Here is a 23,879-nt window from a genome sequence, read left to right on the forward strand (position 1 = left end):
ACAATTATCATCTTCCAAATAAGAAGCTGCTGGTTCCATTGCGTAGGAGTGTAAGAGACAGAATCTCATGACCATTCTGCCACTTATCTGGAGAGGGTCTTAGTCTCTGTGAGCCAGAGCTTGATCATCTGTGAGATGGGACTCACCATACTTCCTTCACACTGCTGTCCTGATGGGTAAATGGAATAAACCATATATTTTTATACCACTATCTTAGTCCACTTAGTGTTGCTATAAAGGAATATCTGAGGCTGCATAACTTATAAAGAAAAACTTTATGTGGCTAACAATTCTGATGGTTGGAAAGTTCAAGATTGGGCATCTGCTTATGATGAGGGCCTCAGGAAGCTTCCACTCATGATGGAAGGCCATGGGGAGCTAACTTGTGCAGAGATCACATGGCCAGAGAGGGAGAAGAGAGATGGGAGGTACTAGACTGTTTTAAACAACCAGCTCTTGTGGTAACTAATAGAGCAAGGACTCACTCATCACAGCAAGGATGGCACCAAGACTTTCATGAGGGATCCACCCCCCTGACCCAAACACCTCCTGTTAGGTCCCACCTCCAACATTGGGGATCAAATTTCAACATGAGGTTTAGAGGAGTCAAACATCCAAATCATAGCAAACGCTTATTGAAATTATTTCTTCTGAAAATGATGTTTCTAAGATGTCTTTAATAAGTTGACTTTGGGGTTATTTTGATATTTTGGCCACGCTGCCATGACCATTCTTGCACACATGCCAGGGACTCTCTGCAGTGCAGACTTAAGAGTTGATGGGGCCATGCTTGCTTCTCTCATATATGTTCCCCAGTGTCTCTGCAAAGACAGTCCACCATTTTGTTCTCCTGCTTCAGTGTATGTCGTTCTTATGACTCCACAATTTCCATTTAAACAGGACACAGCATAAACACAAACTCACTCATCAGGTTTTCTCATCAGACTCTAGGACTATTCAAGGACATATTCTGAGGCATAAAGTGGGACTGTTATGTTTGCATTTAGAAATGCACGTGTGAAATATGCCATTTATGTGGAAATAGGTGGAGAAAAATGAGAAGTATTTTAACATTACAGTGATAGGATATTACATTAGCAAATATTAATAACATTGGGAAATCCATTATTGTACAAATCTAGAGAAACAGGTGCTCTCATCTTGCAGTTGGTTGGGATATTCATTAGTAAAGAGATTTTAACTTTCAACTAGACAGTATATATTAAACATAGTCATGCTCTTTGACAAAGAATAACCATTTGTGGAAATGTATCCTCCAGATACAGCATGGCAGATCATTATCACACATGTGTCCCCACTGCTGAGAGCTGAGCTGACCATTTCCCTAGCTGGTTTACTACCTTCAGCCCCACCCCCCTTCCCGACCCTGAGCTATCCATCCTTCCGACCAAACAGGAGAATCTGTCTCATGGATGGATGCCCAGCCTCGATGAACTATATACAGAGCTTCTCCAAACATTGATATGAAGCAATGCTCAGGTCCCTACTCCCGGAGGGACCTGTAGACCTCTGACCTCATCCCTGTCCAGGAAAAACCTCTCTTCTCCCTTCTCTGTGTCCTCAGAACCCTTCCCCTCTCTGCCAGGTACAAGCAGCCCAATCCTTTCCTTAAGTTTAAATTTTCATGCAGGATGAAGCAAACACTGGCTTCAGACAGCTTCTGCTTCCAGCCCTGCTATAAACCTTTCCTGAGACGGGGAAGGAGGCCCAAGCCTGGTTTTCTGCTAGAAATGCAGGAAGGGTAAACACAAGGAGAACAGAGATTAAACTCCTTAACAGTATATGTCCTCATGCTAAAGCTCTGCCACCAGCAACTCAAGGTGCCCAAGCTGGCAGGTTCTGGCAGTGGGCCTGGCTCTGGCAGTGGGCGTACTGAGCAACATTTTTTGCCATCCAGCTCTGTGGTAAGAAGCATGTGCTTTGTAGTCGCAGGCATCCATGAAGAAGAGAGGATACTGGTACCTCAGTAGCAGGGCTGTCATGAGATCAAATCCAGACACTAACATAAAGGACCTGGAGCTAGGCCCCTCTAAACACTCTGTTCCGTAAATAGAAGCTATCTCATATATTAATTTGACCTGCCCCCACGTCCAGGGCTTCTTAACTAGGATGCACATCAGAGTCACCTTGATGAGCCTTTTCTAAACCCTCAGCTGAAACTCCCATGTTGGTAGAAATAGGACTTCTTCACAAAGGCCATTCAAGTCATTAAGCTGTAATAATATGGGCCTCAGAAAGTGTATACATCAATGCTGCGCCAATAGTGTATATGAAAGTCTGTCCCCTTTATTTCACCAGCACTAGGTATTACCGGCTTTTTTCCTTTTTTTCAGTCTTACCTGCTCATTTTCCTTAGACTTGACTCATTGGAAATGTCATGTCAGAAGGTCAATAAAACTTAACACATCCAAAGGCTGTACCCATAGGGTTGCCAGATTTTGCAAATAAAAATATGAGATGCCCAGTTGAGTTCAAATAAAATAATATTGCATGCCACATCCAGAGTCACATATCCAATACAGTATGTGTGTATATGTATGTATCTATCTATCTCAATAGAGGGTTTGGGGAGAGACTGATTTATTTTCAGGAATTGGCTAGCATGATTATGGTAGCTGGAAGTCGCAAATTTGCAGGATGTGTTTGCAGACTGCAGACCGGTGAAGAACCAATGTTGCAGTTTAATTCCAAATGCCATCTTCGAGCACACTTCCCTTTGCTTCAGGGGATGTCAGTCTTTTTTTTTTTTTCTATGCAGATTTCCAGTTGATTAAATGAAGCCTACCCACAGTATAGATGGTAATCTGCTTTATACAATATCCAGAAATTTAAATTTTAATTTCATTCAAAAACACCCTCAAAGAAACATCCAGAATAATGTTTGATGAGCTGTGTACTTTAGCCCAGCCAAGTTGGCATATAAATATAACCGTCACACACTAAAATATTATTCATTATTTGTCTGGAATCAAATTTAACTGAGTGTCTTCTGTTTTCTCTGGCTACTCTACCCATGGAGGACTCTGTGTCAAACCAAGGTGTTCCAGGCAAAACGCCAGCTGAGCTCCCAGAAGTTACCAGTACCAGTCATCATCCATGTGAGTGAGCCTCTTGGATGTCCCAGATATGTGGAGCATCCAGATGACTGCATCCCCAGGTGACAGATACCCCATGAAGCAGGAAACACCCAGCTCAGCCCAGTCAACACACAGACTCCTGAGTGATAATAAATGGCTATTTTGGGGGTTAATGGTTAAGGAGAAATATATATGCAAAACATTAGGGTTTTGGTGAGCTTTCCCTCTTTTTCTGTGATCTGTTACTGAATAAGAAAGGGCTGGTGGAACTTAGTTATAATTTTGACTATAATCTGAGTGTTGGTTTATATGTGGATAGAGGTTTGTCATTGATAAATGGATAGAGATGTCCATTGATAGGACATGTCATTGATTCCTACTTGAAGAGATTTCCAATGGAAATTTTCACAATGTGTAATTTTTCCACTACCATTGGAATTTGGAGCATAATACCGTAAGATGAGCCTCTACTACAGTCATGTAAATTAAGGTGCTGAGAGTGTGTTGCTACAAACCACTTCATAAGAAAAATCTCAGAGGTTGGCTTAGTGAGTTATTATTCCAAACAAGGGATATTTCTTCACATTTCTTCTGCTACAGGGATAGCCCTTGGCAAGAAAGTCACTTTTCTTGAACACACATGGACAGGGCTCCTTCAGGAGACAACAGGTCATTATGCATTGCAATCCTTGGCATTTGTGACTCCCAATGCAGCACTGCTAGGTGGACACTGTCGATTCTGGAGCTCTTTCATAGCCCATGTGACAGCAAATCTAAGTCATATTCTCCAGTATCACCTTTATAAGAAATAAAGCTCATGTAGTTTTAAAATTACATATCTTGGTTTAGTGCTAAGACTTGGAGCAGTGGAGTACTTGGTGGGAGCTGAGAGGCCCTTAAAGATTCAAGCATTGTAGGCTGGGTGCAGTGGCTCATGCCCGTAATCCCCGCACTTTGGGAGGTTGAGGCAGGCGGATCACGAGGTCAAGAGATCGAGACCATCCTGGCCAACATAGTGAAACCGTGTCTCTACTAAAAATACAAAAATTAGCTGGGCATGGTGGCACATGCCTGTGATCCCAACTACTTGGGAAGCTGAGGCAGGAGAATTGCTTGAACCCAGGAGGTGGAGGTTGCAGTGCGCCAAGATTACGCCAGTGCATACCAGCCTGATGAAAGAGTGAGACTCCATCTCAAGAAAAATTTAAAAAAATATATTCGAGCATTGTAAAGCAAGACCATAGGAATAGTTGGGGAGCCAGCGAGACACAGAAAGAACAGAACTGTGGGCCTCTTGTAAGATCCCTCCTGTTGGCAGAGCAGAGTGAGTGTCTCTGAAAGGCAGCTTACTACAAAGAGTTTTGAAGGAAGGACTCCAGCTGAGCAGCATGTTTCTCCTCCCAAAGGAGTGTGCAGAGAGGCTAGAAATGTTTTGGTTGTGAATGTCCATTCACATGGAATAAAATACTGGGATGGGGGGAAAAGACTTTGTCAAGACAAACCATTGTATGATTGAATTGATTAGGTTTTTGCCTACTAATGACTATATTATTCTAAGCCTGCTTCCCTGAAATAACTTAGAGATAGCTTAAATGACATATTTTGGTGTCGCTAGTTTGTTTAGTCATATGATTATAAACAGTCTCTCAGTTTTCTGCCACAGATGCCTAACTGCCTAGCATGGTGTATGAGTTGTACATGTTCCCTCCCTCAGGGCTAGCTCATCGTCTAGAGCCTTAGGATACCTCCCTGGCTCTCTATGTAGTGATAATATTCCCTCAAGGTCAGTTTTAAAGCAAACAAAATTCCCAACAACACGGACTTCTGTCCTTTATCAAATGAGGGCAGAGTTCCACCAATTGCCTGGGTCCCTGTCTAGTTCCTTTTATTGGTAAACTTTCTCAGGTGGTACTCTGAAGAGAGAAGGTTTTTTGCTTTCCCAGAAAGGCAAGAGGACAGAGGGCGCTATGGAGGCAGCATTTCCAGTGTGGAGGATAAGCGTATACATCTCGGTTGCCATAGAAACCAGACATCATAAGGGTGACTGTTACGACTTTTCAATGGAGACTTACATGGCCTGGTGAAAAAAGCAGGGTTGCCTTCAGGTGTTTGAGACTCAGCTGAAGATGTAGGGCTGAACTGCCCCAGGGTGTGGAAAGACAAGGGATTCCAACCAAGTCTCCTTGTTCTTGCTTTGGGACTCGGTGCCCTGGCTGTCTGGTGAGAAAGAGAGGTGGGTCCCTCCTGGCCCCAGGGAGTGTGGTGTCCTGTTCCAGGGTGTCTCAGGGCTACTTCCCATGTAAAGGAGGGGCGTGGGAGGATGATACAGGCAAAGACTGAACTTAGTGTCCCATTCTGTGTAATGGGGATAATTACGCTCACCCACAGAATTTCTGGAACTTACCATGATAAAGCAGGTACAAGACCATAGCCCTGTGGTTATTGTGGGATCAGGAATGTTTATGTGAATTCAGGCCTCTTTTCATTCCTTTTCAGATTTGTTGTTAGGGGATAGATAAGGAAAGAAGAAAAAGGCCCTGGTGAGAAACCCATTGTACTTTCTGGATATGATCACTACCCAATTTTATCAGTGTCATTGGTCACTAACCCAGTGCCTAGTATGGTGCCAGGCACAGAGTTACTCCAAGAATATACAATAATGGCTGGATTATCTTTCTCCCTGTGCAACTCTTCATGCCTGTATCTGAACTTATATTAAGGGTCTGAAGGAGGTTCGTTCTCAGGATCTGGGACGTAATGGGTGCTGAAGCTTCTACTCAGGATTTGAAGGGCAGCTGTCCTCAGGAGACCCCTGGCACTTCCCTCCCTGGTAGGATATGATGCCTGATTCTAGTGAGTTCATAGATCTGAACAAAAACGTGTTGTGGAATAGCTCCTGTGAGGTTCACAACATAGTCCAGAAGATGAGAAACTACTTTTTGTAGTAACCTTGATTCCCATCTGAGAGATGCCTTACTTTATCATAAAGCAATGAATTGTTCACTTGAGGAGGGAACTTGATGTGTAACATGTATTTGCAACAAATTTACATACATTTTCTGCCTGTATGAATAGTTGTCAGTGATGCCCATGAATTTATCTGATGGATGTTGAACTATGCAGTTAGAAGGTTAGAAGAGCTTCCTAGCAATTTGTGATTATAGTATGCATTCTTCCATGGTTTCTACATTTTTGTCTGTTCTATAATGAAATTTTCTAAGAAGCCAGAAATTAAGTGCTACCTAAAAATATCAAAATGTCAGGTACAAGAATTTAGCATTTTCAAAATTAATAATTGCAATGTAGTTTGCCCTATTATAATGATACCCAGCTATGTCCACTAAGATAACTAGATTGTTCTAAATACCACTATTATTTCCCAGGACATCACAATTTCAGTTCTTTAGTACCTGGCCTACCTACCCTTCCCCCTGTCTTGCCCCCAGGTAAACACAGTATGCCTGTCACTATACATTACTTTACATGTCCAGAAATATATTTAAATGGAATCATAGAGGTGGTTTCTTTTTTTTTTTTTTTTTTTTTATCAACACCTGGGTTTTTTTCATTCACTCTACTTATTTTTATATTTATCCATTTTATTACATTTATCCATTGATATACTTCATTTGATTGCTAAATGCTATTGCAGTATACAACCACACTAAACATTTTATCATACATCCATTTGTCGATGGACATTTTGGCTGTTTCTCATTTGGGGCTCTTGTAAATAAAGCTGCTATGAACATTTGTGAATAAGTCTTTTTGTGAAAATATGCATTCTCTTTCAAGGGTCAATACTTAGGAGTTCAGTCTCTGGACCATGTGGTAGAGGTAAGATTAACATTGTAAGAAATGGCCAAACTGTTTTCAAAGTGGTTGTACCATTTTTCATTCCAACTAGCAGTGTTTCAGCTGGATATAAGCCCTTTTCTGGATATATCCTATTCTGGATATAAGCCCTTTACCAGATAAATGGTTTCCAAACATTTTCTCCCAAACAAGGACTTGTCAACAGTATCTTTGGGAGAGCAAAGTTTTTAACTTCAGAAAGTCTAATTTATTGATTTCTTCACTGGAAGCTTCCAGAAAATTGCCGGTGATTGGTATGGTCAGTCTTTTAAATTTTGATCATTCTTCTGGAATGAAATAGTATCTCACTGTGCTTTTCGTTTTCTTTCCCTAATTATTAATGATGTTGAATATCTTTTCATGTGCTTATTTGACATCTGTATATTTTCTTTAGTGGAGTGTCTTTTCAACTCTTCTGTCCATTTATTTATTGGAGTGTCTGTTTTCTTCTTAAGGAGTTTTGTGAGATTTTCTGTATTCTGGATATAAGCCCTTTACCAGATAAATGGTTTCTATACATTTTCTCCCAAACAAGGGCTTGTCAACAGTATCTTTGGAAGAGCAAAGTTTTTAACTTTCAGGAAGTCTAATTTATTGATTTCTTCACCTACAGATTGTAGTTTTGTCTCACTCATGAAGTCTTTACCTTACCCAAAGTCAGAAGGATTTTCTGCTGTGTTTTCTGGTAGAAGTCTTATAGTTTTAGGTTTTATATGTATATCTGTGATCCACTTTGAGTTGAGTTTACCTTTGTGTATAGTATGATATTTGGATCACTGTTTGTATTTGTGAATATAGATGACCACTTCTCCCAGCACAATTTGTTGAAAAGACTATCTTTGCTCCACTGAATTGCCTTTGCATCTTTGTCAAAAAAAAAACCAGTTATCCATGTAGATTTGGTAGGTTTTGGATTCCTTATTCTGTTCCTTTGATCTGCTTTTCTACCTTGATGCCAACAGCATATTCTTGATTACTGTAGGTTTGTAAAGAGTCTTGAAGTCAGGTAGTGTTTGTTCTCTAACTTTGACCTTTTTTTCAAAGTTGTTTTTATCAGCTAGATCCATTAAATTTTCACATGAATTTTAGAATCAGCCTGTCAATTACCTTTTTAAAACTTTGGTGGCCGGGTGTGGTGGCTCACGCCTATAATCCCAGCACTTTGGGAGGCCGAGACGGGTGGATCACGAGGTCAGGAGATCGAGACCATCCTGGCTAACACGGTGAAACCCCATCTCTACTAAAAAATACAAAAAACTAGCCGGGCGAGGTGGCGGGCGCCTGTAGTCCCAGCTACTCTGGAGGCTGAGGCAGGAGAATGGCGTGAACCCGGGAGGCGGAGCTTGCAGTGAGCCAAGATCCGGCCACTGCACTCCAGCCTGGGCGACAGAGCGAGACTCCGTCTCAAAAAAAAAAAAAAAAAAAAACTTTGGTAAAATTTTTTATTGAGTTTGCATTAAATTTATAGATCATATCGGGGAAATTTGATATCTTAACAATACTGAGTCTTCTGATCCACGAACACAGTATGTCCCCCATTTATTTAAGTCTCCTTTAATTTTCTCAATAATGTTTTGTAATGTTCAGTGTGCAGGTGTTGTACAATTGTGGACAGATTTTTTATCCATAAATATTTCATACTTTTCGAAGCTACTATAAATGGCATTTTAAAATACAATCCCTAATTATTATATTTTCTTTGAACTATTATATTTTCTCAGCAGCCAAATAATAATAGCTCAAGGTTTTCTTTGGTTGAAAGCACGGGCCATTTTCTGATTGAAAAAGTATTTGAAAGATGTCTCACAGATATTCTACAGGGGTCATCTCCAGAAAAAGTAATCATTAAAAGAGCATAGTTCAGTAGCTTTCAACTTTATATGTATGCTTAAAATAAATCTGTTGAAATGCAAGGTTTGCTGTTTTTTGTTGGTGGTGGCGGTGGTTGTGGTGGTGGTGTATTTTTGTTTTTTGTTTTTTTGACAGCATCTTGCTTTGTTGCCCAGGCTAGAGTAAAGTGGTACAATCATAGCTCACGGCAGCCTTAACCTCCTGAGTTCAAGCAATCCTCCCCGCTCAGCCTCTTGAGAAGCTGGGACTCCAGGTGCACACCACCATACCTGACTAACTTATTGTTTACTTTGTAGAGACAGAGTCTCATGTTTCCCAGGCTGATGTCAAACTCCTGGGCACAAGTGACCCTCCCACCTCAGCCTCCCAAAATGTTGAGATTATAGGCATAAGCCACCATGCCTGCCAGGTTTTAATTTTTTACCTGGCCACCCACCCACTCAGTAAATCTACATCAATGAATTCCTGGGATCTGGGATGGTGAGAGAGATCAAGTATGTATGTATGTGGGTATGTATGTATTATGAATGTATATATCACTGAAGCTGCCAGGAATGTTTATTGTAAGGGATAGTTGAGGTTAATTACTGTGCATCGTGTGAGTCCTATTCAGTTCCAAGCATATATTAGGTATAAGATCAGGGTGGTCATTCATTTTTTTCCCAGCTTTTTTGAGCAAGCATGGTTACCATGATGACTCAGTGACCACTGTGGGATTTGCTGGTACAAACTGAACATTTATGATTTTTACCTGAATCACTTACAACTATGAGAGTTGTCAAATGTTGCTTTTCTAATTCTGTTATTCCTTCATGAATTATTACTAAGCACTTGAGTGTAGAGATTTCTCCCTCCCTCCCTCCTTCCCTTCCTTCCCTTCCTTCCCTCCCCTCCCTCCCCTTCCCTCCCTTCCCTTGTTTCCCTCCCTTCCCTCCCCTCCCCTCCCTCCTCTCCCTCCCCCCTCCCTCCCCTCCCCTCCCTTCCCTCCCTCCCTTACTCACTCACTCCCTTCCTTCCTTCCTTCCTTCCTTCCTTCCCTCTTTCCTTCCTTCCCTCCCTCCCTCCCTCCCTCCTTCCTTCCTTCCTTCCTTCCTTCCTTCCGTCCGTCCTTCCTTCCTTCCGTCCTTCCTTCCTTCCGTCCTTCCTGTCTCTCTCTGTTGCCCAGGCTAGAGTGCAGTGGCTTGATCTTGGCTCACTGCAGTCTCAACCTCCCAGTCTCAAACAATCCTCTCACCTCAGCCTGCCAAGTACCTGGAACTACAGGTACATCCCACCACATCCAGTTAATTTTTTGTATTTTTAGTAGAGATGGGGGTTTCACTATGTTGCTCAGGCTGGTCTTGAACTCCTGGGCTCAAGAAATTCACGTGCCTTAGTCTCCCAAAGTCCTGGATTACAGGTATGAGCCATTGTGCTTGGCCTCATTATTTATTAATGTACTTATTCATGTTTTTATTTATATCAATATGACTGTGAGATTCCTATTTTTTTTCAAAGGGTTACACTCTGTTACTATCATTCTGTATTTTGATGCTCACATTTTTCCAGAATTGGCCAGTGGAAGGACCTTGAAGTTGGTTTCAGTGTCTGCTTGACACCTCCCTAGAATTCTTTGAGCATGTATTTTGCTCTCTGAGCCTGACTGTACCCCATCTGTGGAAAGGAAGTAATGATGCTCACCTCAGAGCACAGCTTTGAGGATTTGAAGAGAAAATGTCTGAAAATAACAACCTAAAGCTTGTGGCATCTTGTAGGCCATCAGCAAATGTTCTTCATTCTAACATTACCTCCTTCACTATGCCAGTGTGATGTCTTGACATTAATGTAATAGTGTGACTACTAGGATGAATACTTGGAAATGTAACAGAAAGCACAGAGAAGCCCACATTTCTATTATGTGTGAGCTTCAGTGTCACTGTTGTGTGTAGCAGGGGGTTGTAGGATGGAGCTGGGGAAGAGGAAAAGTATCATAGCACAGCTTCCAGATAGTAGGGACACGCCAGACATCATCATCCCATCCCCTGTGTTTCATGTGCTTTCCCATCCTCTTACTTTCCTCTCTATTCCATGTGCTTTCTTATCTTCTTAATCTCCCTTCTAATGCAACATCAGAGAAGGGTGTGGACTCTGCATCCCAGAACCAGGAGCTGACAGAGAAGAACCAAGTGTGATGTGGAGTCTGCTAGACAGGTTGCTGGAGCAAGAGTGAAAAGATCAGGGTTCCATCATTGGGACACTTTAGGTGAGTCACTACCCTTCCACCAGCCTCGCCCATACAGCAGGATAACAATTCCCAATCCTCCAGACTACTTGGAATACTCTAGAGTTTAAGGGTGATCCCATGTGAAAAAGCAATCAGTGGTCTTCGGTGAAATGGAAGAACCAGCGCACTTTCAAGTAATTACATTAACAGAGACACTTCAGATGTCCCAGAACTCTGCATGGAGGCATTAAATTAATTATAATTAAATATGAACTGTTTAGGTCTAGAATTTTTCCAAGTGTGCTCCATGGGCCACTTCATCAAATTCATCAAGGGTTGCTTATTAAAATTGCAGATACTTGGGCCCAACCTAGATCTACAGAATCAAAACCAGGGAGGTGGGGTGAGAAGTGTCTACATTTTGAGTAATTTCTTCAGTTGTTTCTGGTATTCATCAGTGTTTGAAAAGCGCTGCTGTGGATTGGCAACAAGGCCCATGAAAATTTGAATCCTTTGATGTCTAATTTCATTGTTGCTCCTGCTACTCAGTTTTAAATATCCGTGTGATCTCTGGTATGTCCAATATGTAACAATTCCTTCAATTCAGTAATACTTATTCAATGATTTATGTGTGAAGTTCTGGTCTAGGCACTGGGGAAACATCACAGAAAACAAGACAGGCAGGGTCCCAGGAGCTATCATTCTAGTCTGGAAAAACTGACTATAAGCAGGTAAATAAATCAGCAAGCATGTGATTTCATATGAGGATATACTCTTTGACGAAAATAAGCATAACTAAACAAAGTAGAGAAGGATCAATACAAGGATTATTATAGATAGGGTTGTCAGTGTACTCTTTCTCAGGAAGTGATACTTGACCTGAGTCTTGAATGATAGGAAGAAGCCAGGCATGGAGAGGCCATTTTGTCAGTGTCCCTATGTTGTGTGTGGACACCACTGATGCAGGAACAGAGGACAAGCTAGAGTGGCTGGAGCCTAGCAAACAGTATGCAATCTGGTGGGAGATGAAGTTGAAGGGTAGACAGGAACAACATGGCTTAGGCCCTGTAAGGAGTTTGGATAATTGTATTGTGAGTGTCAAGATTAGAGTATGGGAGTGACATGGTCTGATTCTTGTCAGAAGGTGACTCTGGCTGCTGTGTGGAGAATGGACTAGAAAGGAACAAGGTAGGGAGTGAGGATAACCATTGGGAGAATACTGAAGATGTGCAGGTAGAGGGGACCAGGGCTGCCACTGTGTGCAGAAGCCAGGGGTGGGGGCAGGGAGGGCGGTGTGGACCTCAACAGAGGGTATTTGGAGGTAGGGCAGGCAGGACTTGCAGTGCCTGTGTAGGTAGGGTATGGGGGATAAGGCAGAGTCAAGGAGGACCCCAGGTGTTTTTGTTCAGCAAAATGGAGAAACGATGGTGCTGTTTTCTGAGATCAGTCCTTCCAAGTGCTTTTGAGATAGTCTCAAGTTAATTAGTTAGGTCATCCAAATGTGGTTTAGAAGTGAAAGTTAGTAATTTAAAATATATATCAGTTGATAATTAAGATTCAATTGTAAGACTATAATGCTTTATTTAATTAACATGCTAACTATTAAACTTTTAAAACTTGAAAAATCTCAATATCAAATTCACATTTAATGAGCAGTTATTGTGTTCCTACTATGGGTCTAAGAGTTTGCATGTATTAACTCAAGTAATTCTCAAAGCAGCAACTCATGAGGTAGGGACAGTTGCTTGCCCCAGTTTACAGAAAACGAAATTGAAGTACAGAGTGGTTCTAGAGTGGTCCTTTTTTTTTTTTTTTGAGGCAGAGTCTCGCTCTGTTGCCCAGGCTGGAGTGCGGTGGCGCGATCTCAGCTCACTGCAAGCTCCCACCTCCCAGGTTCTCGCCATTCTCCTGCCTCAGCCTCCCAAGTAGCTGGAACCACAGGTGCCCACCACCATGCTCGGCTAATTTTTTGTATTTTTAGTAGAGACGGGGTTTCACTGTGTTAGCCAGGATGGTCTCGATCTCCTGACCTCGTGATCTGCCCGCCTCGGCCTCCCAAAGTGCTGGGATTACAGGCGTGAGCCACTGTGCCTGGCCCAGAGTGGTTCTTTCACTCTCCCAAGGTCACAGAGAGCCAGGTATCCCAATTTCTCTGTAGTATAATTTTTTAAATAATGGGATTCTTGGCTGTTTATCCTTGTAAAACCAAAACATAAAGCAGTATTTGTTTAAAAATGGTTTGTCTTCTTTGGTAGGTATTGCATAATCTCAGTTTACTGATGAGGCATTTGAGTGACTGTAAGGTGAAGCAAAGTATTCAAAGTCACATAGGTTATAGGAAGTTGGGCTTGTCCCTATTCCGTCTCCAGATCCTACACTCCTAACCAGTACAATTATGGAGAAGAAAAAGCCATGTCAGTTTTGACGTGGTTGAACCATGTCAGCCCATGGTGGTTCATGTATGTCTTTGGTTGGAAAGTATCTTTCAGTAGCTTTTGTGCCATATACCAAGATGGTATCTATTTAAGAAAATGTAAAAAGCTGATAACTGTGAAACCAAAAGAGAAATTATTTCAAAAATATATTAATCGTCATACTTAATATGCATTAGACAACCTGGCTATTCAAATAATTCCTTGGAATTCAAAGATGAATTATCTTCCTTTTTAGGAATTCAGAGTGCTTTTCCAGGTGGAAGTCACTTTGTCTAGTGCTTTAGGTTTCTTTAGTTTGGAGACAGGCCTGGTCGGACCACCATTGATTGGTGATGCAAATAAGGTGTGATTTACTCATGGTCACCTAGAGTTTATAGATTAGAGCTGGCAGTGAGCACAGGTATATCTCCCATCTCACACAGTTATCTGTTCTCAGATATGGTATTAGCATTTTTCTTATATATAGTGAATCACTTTTCAAGGGTTCAGAGGATACATGCTTCTCTGAGGTTAACTTGCAGGTAATATAGGAAGACATAGAATACCTTCAAATAAATGGAAATGGGGTAATGATTTTCCTTTCCTTTACCAAAATCTATTGGGACATGAGCAGAAAAATGCCTGGAATTGTACAGCATGCAGTCTTTTGTGTCTATCTCCTTTCAATCAGCATAATGCGTGTGTGATTTCCATTATTCTTGTCTATAGTTGTAGATTATTCATTCTCATTGATGGATGGCATTGCATTATTTGGGTATTTCACAATATATGTATCCCTTTTGGAGATTTACATATTTTTCCAGTGTTTGACTTATGAATAATGGTGTTATGAATGATCTTTTTTTTTATTTTATTTATTTTTTTTTATTATACTTTAAGTTCTAGGGTACATGTGGATAACGTGCAGGTTTGTCACATATGTATACCTGTGCCATGTTGGCGTGCTGCACCCATCAACTCGTCAGCACCCATCAACTCATCATTTACATCAGGTATAACTCCCAATGCAATCCCTCCCCCTTCCCCCCTCCCCGTGATAGGCCCCGGTGTGTGATGTTCCCCTTCCCGAGTCCAAGTGATCTCATTGTTCAGTTCCCACCTATGAGTGAGAACATGCGGTGTTTGGTTTTCTGTTCTTGCAATAGTTTGCTGAGAATGATGGTTTCCAGCTGCATCCATGTCCCTACAAAGGACACAAACTCATCCTTTTTTATGGCTGCATAGTATTCCGTGGTGTATATGTGCCACAATGAATGATCTTATACATATGTTTGGATAGACATTTATTTTCATTTCTCTTGGGCATGTGCCAAGGACTGGCATTTCTGAGTCACAGGGTATGTATATGTTCAGCTCAGTGGACACCGTCAGTTTTTCAAAGTGGTTTTTCCAATCTGTATCCCCATCAACAGTGTAAGAGTTCCACTGCTCCACATCCTTGCCACACTTAGTGTTTTCCATCTTTTTTGTTTTTTTTTTTTCTTTTGCTGGGTGTGTAGCAGTATCTCATTGTGGTTTTAATATCAGTTTCTCCTTAATTTAGTTCTCTCAAGTTTTAAGTCTCTTTTAATCAAAGAAGGTCTGTACTCTTTTTAAAAACCTTATTTATTTGCTTAAGAAATTGGATTGTTGGCCGGGCGCGGTGGCTCAAGCCTGTAATCCCAGCACTTTGGGAGGCCGAGATGGGCGGATCACGAGGTCAGGAGATCGAGACCATCCTGGCTAACACAATGAAACCCCGTCTCCACTAAAAATACAAAAAAATTAGCCGGGCGTGGTGGCGGCGCCTGTAGTCCCAGCTACTCGGGAGGCTGAGGCAGGAGAATGGCGGGAACCCGGGAGGCGGAGCTTGCAGTGAGCCAAGATCGCGCCACTGCACTCCAGCCTGGGCGACAGAGCGAGACTCCGCCTCAAAAAAAAAAAAAAAAAAAGAAATTGGATTGTTGTCCTGTGGAGTTTGCATTCTGGATATTGCTGATTGTGTCCTTATTTTGTTGTTTATTAAGTTCATCTGGCCAGTCTTATGTCCTTTAAATTGGTAATGAGATTTAGAGGCTTGTTGAGATTCAAGTTTTTTGGCTTGAATATCTCAGGTGTGGTGGTGTTTATTCTTACAGTGTTACACTAGGAGGCTCATTGGATCTGGTTGTCTCTCCTGTGATGTTGAAATTAATCACTGGGTTCAGGTGTCATCAGCATGATCTGTTCTTTATAAAATTTCCCTATTCACCTTTACTTCATGTTTTTTGCAGTCTCTGAATATTCTTACCTGTATCTGCATTTCATTAAATGTTACAAAAAGGGTGACATTGTAATTCTGATTTCTTCTGCCTTCACCAGCTGGAATTCATGTATAAAGAAAACTTCCTCTGACCTATTAGATTATATTGAGATGTGGTATACACAGGGAAGGTAGGATGAATGTTTAGTTCTTTTGCAGTATTTCCACTTTTCAAAACAGTGACTTGTTTCCTTAGGAGTTTCCAAAGGTGAGCAGTGAGCTTGTTCTGTTTGTGTTTTGTTTTTTTGGATTCAGTCTGAGTACTTTTGGTTGCTCATTGCTACCGGGTTAGTCATTTTTTTTGTCCTCTCCAGTGTGTTTAACCAGGAAATGTGTATCCTTTGTAAGAGATGCATGTCATCTGCTTTTATCCCGGGCTGCTCCTCTGTCCTATTGTAGGTAATCATTTTATTAGTTTTTGTTATTACCCTCATTCTAAAAAAAAAAAGCAAATATGTATATTATTTATTATATTACTTCCCCAGTAAAAATTTATCCAGAAATGAAAATGTTCTATATCTAAACTGTGCAACACAGTAGCCACTAGCTAGCTATGGTTATTGAGCATGTGAAACGTGATGAGTAAGACTAAGAAACTGAGTTTGTAATTTAAATTAAGTTGACATATGTCAGTAGTGGCTACTGTATTGGATACTGCTGCTCTATACTTTTTTTTTTCCTTCTTCTTCTTGCTTTTTATTTCACAATGTGTCATAGAGATTACTCATAGCAGTACAGAGAGGGAGTCCTCCTTGCTTTTTATACTTGCATAGTACTCTAGGGTGTAGTTGTACCTTAGATTATTTAGTTGGCCCTGTACTGGGCATCTGTCATATTACTAGTATTCTGTTAGGAATTTTCTACCATAAATAGCCTCGTGTATATGCCTTTTATCTTTTTGCAGTATTTCTTTGGGATGGATTTTTAGAAGAGGGATTGCTGTTTCCAAGAGTAAATACCAATGTATTTTTATAGATAGCATCAAACCCCACCACAGGGACTGTACCATTTAACATTACTTCTAGCAATGCATGAAAATGCCTATTTCCCCACAGAGGAAGAGGAATGCTGAGGGGTGGTGAACATCATGTGAGAAGTTCATGAAAGCCATCTCACTAAATCAGAAGAATTAGATATTTGGATAGGAGTCCTACTCCTGTGCTTGTCTTTGACAATTCAGTCTCTAGTCTTTTCAGTTTTTTGTGGATCTGGGTCCACATCCCTCAAATGGGAGAGGCAGTCTTGCATAAAGCAGAAACTGCATGTCAGCTAGAAGACCAAATTGGAGGGACTTCTGTCCTAGGGAAAAGACAAGCACAAAACCAGAAATCCACAACTCTGATGTAGTGAAGGGCTAAAAGAGAAAGTAAACATGTAGTCCCTTACTCATGAGGAGAACCAAGGATGAAACCAACACAAGGGTGACCTTATCCTTTACTCTCTATCTGCAAACTGAATAGAAAGCTGCAAGAGTTTGTGTGTGTATAATTGTTGTGAAGAAGACTGAGATACAAGCAACATGCAGACACCCACACTGAAACATATAAACACACCATCAAATAGTTTTGAGCTACTTGTCTTATGTATAAAACAGTATACTGTGAACATGTTTCCAAAGCAATGAATATATGAGCATCATATTTGTAATTTCACAACTTTTTGTTTTCCACATTTTGTACAATAAAGTTTCTAAATTTAGAACACCAGAGAATTGCACATTTATAAAATAAAAGAATCCTCTATCTCTCTACAATGTGCACACACTGATTTACAAAATATAATTTTTAGTGTACTATTTTCACACAGCATATGAACATGATTCTTAATGCAGTTCTACACTATAATTTTGTGACTAGGTCACAGATTTTTCTGATTTACAGAACAGAATCTTAATAACTTTGTCACATTATCAGTTAATTATTTTCATTGTTTAAGATTTATCAAATATAATCAGAATGTATATTACATATTAAAAATATTGTCCATCTGTCACATCTTCTCCTTCTCCATATACAAAGATAGTTTCTCTTAATTTATTAGTATCTACTCTTCAGATGTTTTTCTCTGCATGTAGTATACTAACTTACTTTTATTGACACACATACCTCTAAATCCATGTTAATCTGTCTATATAAATTATTTTACATAAATCATGCACTACATTATAATTTATGACTTAACTGGTTGACTAAATATGATTCTGTTTCATATATTTTATTTGTTTTGGTGTGTTCCCAAGTGTTGGAATTTATATCATTTTTCTAAGATTTATATATTGTCTCGATATGATTGGCTTACTTCTCTTGTTCATGAATATTTCATATTTGTAGGATATAAAACATGATTGAATATGGGTTAGAAATAATTTCTCCCAAATTTTTTATTTCTTTTTGTTTTCTATTTTAGCTATGCAAATACAATTCTATACTTTATAGTTTTTTACTATTTAAAAAGCACTTTAGCACATTGTTTTCGAAAGAACGACTCAACTAAACAAGAATGCTTTAAGGCCAGGTGCAGTGGCTCACACCTGTAATCCCAGCACTTTGGGAGGCCGACATGGGTGGATCACTTGAGGTCAGGAGTTTGAGACCAGCCTGGCCAACATCAGGAAACCCCATCTCTACTAAAAATACAAAAAATTATCTGGACTTGGTGGTGCACACCTGTAGTCCCAGCTACTCAGGAGGCTGAGGCAGGAGAATCGTTTGAACCCAGGAGGAGGAGGCTACAATAAGCCACTGCACTCCAGCCTGGGTGACAGAGCGAGACTCCATCTCTTAAAAAAAAAAAAAAAAAAAATGCTTTAAGTTATATCAGATGTCAGCTGACGGGACAGAAGGGAAAAAACGTTTTGAATAATTCTAGGTTTAGAATCCTGGAACAATAGTTTATAAGGTAGTTTCCCTAGATCAAGTTATCAGTCTTTTCATTTGTGCTCCCTGATCCAATTAATGGGCATAATTATTTGTACTGGATAGAATTGTTGAAATCAAAATGAGATGAAATATAAAGTACCCTTTATATAGTAGTTGTGTACCCGTTAATAGACTACCATCCAGGTTCCCTTTCCAAAGGGCTATAGCTTGGTCTAGTTCAACCTCTCAGGGATCAGCCAGTCCATGTACATACAGAAGATACTTTATCTTACATTTAGTGGTGTAACTTGCTTATTTAACTGTAGTGGGTAGAATTTTGTCCCCCTCAAAACATGTCCCAATCCTAATCCACCCAAACTTTATTTGGAAATAGGGTCTGTGTAGACATAATGAAGTGAAAGATCTCCCAGAAGGGAATATCCTGAATGTAGGTTGATGCCCAACTCCAATGACTGGTGTCTATATAAAAGAAAGCAGAGGGAGATTTGACACATGCAGGGAAGAAGGCCATGTGAAGACTGAGGCAGAGATTGAGTTATGCCACCTCAAACCAAATAAAGCAGGAGCCACAAGAAGCTGGAAGAGCTAAGAAAGGATTCTCCCCTAAAGGCTTTGGAGGCAATGCAATCCTGCCTACACCTTGATTTTGTACTTCAGACTTTGGTTTTGTACATCTGAATCATGGGATAATAAATTTCTGTTGTTTAAATATGCAAAGTTTGTGATAATTTGTTATGGTGGCCCTAGGAAACTCTTACATGTACAAACATCATACCCCAAATGTCGTTGATTATGAATAAACATTGGTTGATACCCTAATTTTTTTTCATGGCTACAGGGATACGAATACCAGTAAGGTATGTGAAAAGTATTTAAAAGTGCCAACATATCATAGGTACTATATGCTTTTAATGTGTTGGATCATTCAGTACCTAGAACACACTTATGAGTTAAATACTATTGCAAAATTCAGTTTTACAGATGGAAAACTAAGGGACAGAGAGTTTAAGGACTTTGCCTAAGACTGAACAGTTAGGGAGCGGGACAGCTTGGACTTATGTCCAGTGCATCATGCTCTAGAGCCTGGGAAACTGTGAAAGCTCTGTTGTTAGGTGAAAGAAGCAGTCTGCAATCATACATACTGTAGGAGCTCATTAAAAGTAATATGCCCTATGTTAGTGTATTTATACGAAACCTGAACCTAGTAAGAAATGGGTGGATTATGACTTTGGAGAGAATGTTCATTGCAATCCCAGAGACAGAAGCCATAGGGCAGTAGGATGATGAGTGGGAAGTGAAAAATGTTAACAGAGCTTGTAGAAAACTCTTTTTGGTACTTTGAATATGAAGGAGAAGAAGGATAAGGGAGGGAGAGACAGAGACAGGGAGATCTGTATCCTGTAGCTGAATGGGTGATGAGGGGGGTCCAAGGAGAGATTTTTTTAAAATATTCAATTTCTTGAAACTTGACCAAGTTAAAAGCTAATGTGAAAAAAAGCTGTCTCAGAATGAACCCTTGAAGTTGCCCACGTGTTTATTTCCCTTATGCTTTTATATCACATTAGAGCTCATGAGACACCTCCAATGGAATAGAATGGGTTTTGAGCTCAATACATATTTAGTTATTACCTAATGAAAGAATAGACATTGTGTGTGAAGAAATGCTAGTAACTCTTGGATTTTTGTCTCTCAGGGAGGCAGCAGATGGCTGAAATTCTGTCGCAATGTGGCTGGTTAATGCACGATCTGAAAACCCCTGCACTGGTGATTTTGGGACAGATCTAGAATATACCAATAAATATATTAACATACCAGGTAGTCCAGGAGCAGCCACTGGGCAAACACCATACCTTGCATCCCTGGTGCTGTCTCTGAGCTCAACAGGTAAGTTCAAAGACATTCCTGTCTTCCCAGTGTGGGGAACTAAATTTGGGTCATCTCAGAAGCATGATGTTAGACAGCTCTTATGAGTTTCTGATAACACTCACGAAGTAGAGAAACTACTGTCTACAAAACTTTGAACTCAAGGCATATCACAGGAACATTTGCTTTCTTCAACTAGATGTCTGTATTCTCATAAGGGGGAGCAATGAGAAATGATTTTTCACAATGCCTGCCTTAGCACTGAGGCTCCGCCAGCCCCTAATGCTATGTCCCATTTAAAGGCCATTTAAGTCCCACCCCATGCCATATACTCTGAAGACGTTTCCTCATGTACCCATCAGGCAGCTATGTAAGGATGGTATGGTCAGTCCCATTTAAAAGATGACTAAGCTCAGGCTCTTACCTAAGTCACCTCTTCAGGTAAGTGGCAGGATTTGAATGAAATTCCATCCCTCACCCTCCCTAGAGGACCCTGAGGAGCCTCCCTTTTAGAAGATGGGTTTCTGGGCTTGAGAAATGGTGAGATTCCACCCCCCTGCTATTGTGACCCCATGAGTCTTTACTCAACAACTTTTCTGGATGAAGATGACAGAGGTGAGATCCCATTCTTTGTGCCAACAGACCTGTGTGTAGGGACACATGAGTTGGCTGATTGATGCCTGAAGTGGTGAGTGGGCTCAGGCAGAAGCTCAAGAGTTGGCCTTGAGACAGGTGAGCGCATATATATGAGAGAGAGAGTTTATTAAGTATTAACTTACACAGTCACAAGGTCCCACAATAGGCCATCTGCAAGCTGAGGAACAAGGAGAGTCAGTTCGAGTCCCAAAACTGAAGAACTTTGAGTCCAATGTTCGAGGGCAGGAAGCATCCAGCACGGGAGAAAGATGTAGGCTGGGAGGCTAGACCAGCCTCTCTTTTTCACATTTTTCTGCCTGCTTTATATTCACTGGAAGCTGATTAGATTGTGCCCACCAGATTAAGAGTGGATCTGCCTTTCCCAGCCCACTGACTCAAATGTTAATGTCTTTTGGAAGCACCCACACAGACACACCTGGGATTAATACTTTGTATCCTTCAATCCAATCAAGTTGACACTCAGTGTTAACCATCACAACTCCTTTAGGCAAATGTACTCTATATTTCATCTCCTTTAATCTCAACAGCTATTCAAGTTACCTACAAGAATACCCACTGAATTATGTCCATTATTCAGATCAGGGTACTTTAGACAAGTTTCTGTACATCAGGGAAATATCTTTGTTGTGTCTCGATTAGCAGGTAATTCTGAATTATTCTAAAGTTTTCTCCAGTTTGTCTCTGTGCCTCCTGGGCTCGGAATGATCTAATTCTCCTTGGGCACTGCCATTACATGTTCCAAGGGAGTTTAACATTTTTTTAAAAAATTGTGATCCATGTGGTTTTAAGTCAGAAGATAATTTAAATTGAAAAATTCTAAATTTAAAAAACCTAAGAATAGCGTAAAAACTCTGGAAAAATCTGTGCAAACTAGAGCTGAGATAGTGGGTTAGAATTCATGCTTTGCGAAACACACTAACAAAGAACTTAGGCAAATAATTTCAGTGGAGAAGTCAAATAATTAGATACATTAACAATAAACACACTAACTATGCCAAAACCACAGAAACTAATAAGATGTAAATATAAATCCTGAGAAGAATAGTGGAAAAAATAGGTTGCAAAAGAAGATAAGGATGTGATTCAACCTTTGGAACAGTCTGTGTGTGTGTGTGTGTGTGTGTATAGGTGAACATATTTGTGTGCATCTCACCTGTGGAGACACATTTCACAGTATGCACCATTCTATGGACAGCAGACACCTAGGGGTCAGGGGTTAGGAGCTGCTCCAGTGAGAGACACAGGTTAATTTCAATTCATATATGTATTTTTATATATTGTTTTACATTTTATATTCAGGAAAAAGTATTTTGATAAAATATTAAAAACAATATGCTGTGAACATATTGACAAGAGTATGGTACACATATATTCCTTACTTTAGGCATTCATTTATTCAATTTCCTAGGGAAATAATGTAGATTTTTTTAAAATGAATTGACTCACACATGAGTGTGTGTGTATGTGTGTATGTTCTAGCTCCTCTAGCTCTACCACCTCAAATACAGTTCACAGTTGCAGCATTATCCCCAGTTCAGACTGACACTGTACTTCCAATCTCAAATTTAGATATCCCAGAAAACGTACTTTTTTATAACCCAGAAAAATAATGGATACGGAGGGATTTCTGTAGGTACGTCAAAAATTCCAGAAAACTGGCTGATCCCATTAATCAACCTCCCAACCTCCATCCCTCCCTTTCCCCTGCTGAACTCACCAGTCAACTCTCAGAGTTGCAATCCTGGCTCTGGCCACTAGGAGACATCACAGCCATCTTCACTTTTGTTCTTTTTTAAGGAAAAGGAGTACATCTAACAAAGAGTAACATGTTATAACATCGTTTGTTCACTGAAATACCAGTTCTGTTTGGAGTATTTGTGTGTATATTAAAACAGTTCCATTTGCTGTCGACCCCAAATCTACATCACATTCACTGATTCATCTCTTCCCTTCTCAGTGTAGGTTGAGGTTTCCACACTGTAGGAGGGTCCCTTCCAGATAGCAGGGCATTCGTTCACTCTCCATCCACCCCTGTACAGGCTTCCTGGACCTTCTACCACCGCTTCCCACTCATCCCCTCTCCAGGACACTATAAGCACAGCCTCCCAGACCTGCCCTTTTTGCCCTCATCCTCTCTCAGTCACCTCTCACCTGCCCTGATGCGATCCATTAAGATTCTGTCTTCCAGCAACAGCCAAGGAGTGTTAGACCTACCTGGTGTTTCATCCTATGGATGCCCCACCATATATGTATTTGCAGTCTTCTTTTACACTTACCAGTTGTTCTTTTTTTTTGACAGAATTAGAATGAATCATTCTGCACTTAGGCTTATAAGCTGTGGTTTAAGGGAAGTACTGTATTTTTTGCTCCTTGCAGACACGTCTTTGCAGAAGAGTTCTATAATGGTGGTACAATGGCGCCCCCCTCATGACAGAAGCTTGAACTACAGCTTGAACATCGGTGAGCAGGAAGGTGGGAGGGAGGGGCTGTGGCCCATGCATACCCTATAGAGCGTTCTGAAACTCTGGGTTGAAAAAGGAGGCATTCCAGGTTAAAGGGATACAGAAGTCCACTAGATGTTCCAGCCTCTTCATATGCTGAATAGAAAGCTGTATGTGGGAATAACAGAAAAATCATTTTAATTTCTATAGAGATGAAATATACTGTCTACATTGTTCAATACAATAGCTAATGGCAACTGTGGCGGTTGAACACCTGAAACGTGTTGAATGGAACTGAACTTTTAGTTTCATGTAT

At 40.6% G+C, this 23,879-nt stretch overlaps 1 protein-coding gene across 31 annotated transcripts in view; it reads left to right on the forward strand.

Annotated features, from left to right (window-relative positions):
• The window catches only part of RAB40AL (RAB40A, member RAS oncogene family-like), a 218,273-nt gene that overhangs the window by 92,675 nt on the left and 101,719 nt on the right, over positions 1–23,879 (forward strand). For 13 of the 31 annotated variants that reach the window (XR_013412528.1, XM_077987504.1, XM_077987503.1 and 10 more), the window contains 2 exons: positions 20,296–20,486; positions 23,499–23,582. The gene's annotated coding sequence lies outside the window, so the exon portion shown is untranslated. Of the gene's footprint in view, positions 1–10; positions 3,179–10,916; positions 11,047–14,321; positions 14,435–20,295; positions 20,487–23,498; positions 23,583–23,879 lie in introns of those variants that run through there. The other 18 variants (XM_077987498.1, XM_077987505.1, XM_077987499.1 and 15 more) reach the window with 8 other exon arrangements.

This window comes from Macaca mulatta, chromosome X (assembly GCF_049350105.2).
Source record: "Macaca mulatta isolate MMU2019108-1 chromosome X, T2T-MMU8v2.0, whole genome shotgun sequence".
Lineage (NCBI taxonomy): Eukaryota > Metazoa > Chordata > Mammalia > Primates > Cercopithecidae > Macaca > Macaca mulatta.